Raw genomic sequence first — 1,198 nt, forward strand, 5'->3', positions numbered from 1 at the left:
ATAGCATGGAGAAACATGCCCCAGCTCACCAGAGCCTTCATCTGATTGGTTCTGTATCACTCAATCTGGTACTGGCTCAGTGCCGTAAGCACATGAATTTATGACACTTGCCTTATACTACCTAGTGCTCCAGCCAAATGCATCATTCCCAAACGCACAACTCTTTGCTTATGTTATTCAATCTTTGTAGAAGATCTCCCTACCTCTTTCCTGTCTTTAAGGTCCATTTCAAACACTGTATCTTCCATGAAGCTTTTTCTGACCACCCAGCTGGATGTTACTGCCCCATTTTTGAGCCTTGGTAACACTCTGTGGTTCTCCTATGGCCTGTATCCCGCTCTTCACTGGATTAGTCATGCGTATCCTTGACTTCTCACCATTTCTCAGGGAGGTGTATTGATGACGCTTGTCCCCCACTCCACAAGGCTTTCTGAAGGAGGGGTTCTCCTCTTGACCTAGACCTTCCCTCCTCCTCCCCAAAGAGAGGGAGCAAGTCTCCATCTCTGATGTGGAGGGTGAGCTTGTCAGCAATGCCCGAGCACGTACCTTTGTCCAATTCTGAAGTTCAGGATTAGGAGGCCCTCTGTTGCCACACATCTAAGACAGGATTTTCCTTCCAGGTTTTACTGGCAAATAAAGCCAATATTTTCATCTGCTTGAATACTTATCTCACAACTGTTTTTAAACTCCAGTAGGGAAAAGGAGGGGTTCGTACTGGGCATCTTCTTTTTTTTTTTTTTTTTTTAATTTTTTTTTTTCAACGTTTTTTATTTATTTTTGGGACAGAGAGAGACAGAGCATGAACGGGGGAGGGGCAGAGAGAGAGGGAGACACAGAATCGGAAACAGGCTCCAGGCTCCGAGCCATCAGCCCAGAGCCTGACGCGGGGCTCGAACTCACAGACCGCGAGATCGTGACCTGGCTGAAGTCGGACGCTTAACCGACTGCGCCACCCAGGCGCCCCTGGGCATCTTCTAACCCCAATAATTATTCACTCTGTCTTGAATCTTTCTGAAATTCCCTGCAAAGTCATTTACTGTGCAGATAGGCACTCAAAATACATGTGTCAAATTGAGTCAAAGGACACAATCAATGAGCATGAAGTTCATGGAATGTAATTTCTCCTATGTTGTGTTCCTATAGACTATAACTTAAATTTCTTTTTTGTAGTTGTTAATGAAATACAAACAATTCTGTA

The sequence above is a fragment of the Panthera tigris genome, chromosome F2 (genome assembly GCF_018350195.1).
Source record: "Panthera tigris isolate Pti1 chromosome F2, P.tigris_Pti1_mat1.1, whole genome shotgun sequence".
NCBI lineage: Eukaryota > Metazoa > Chordata > Mammalia > Carnivora > Felidae > Panthera > Panthera tigris.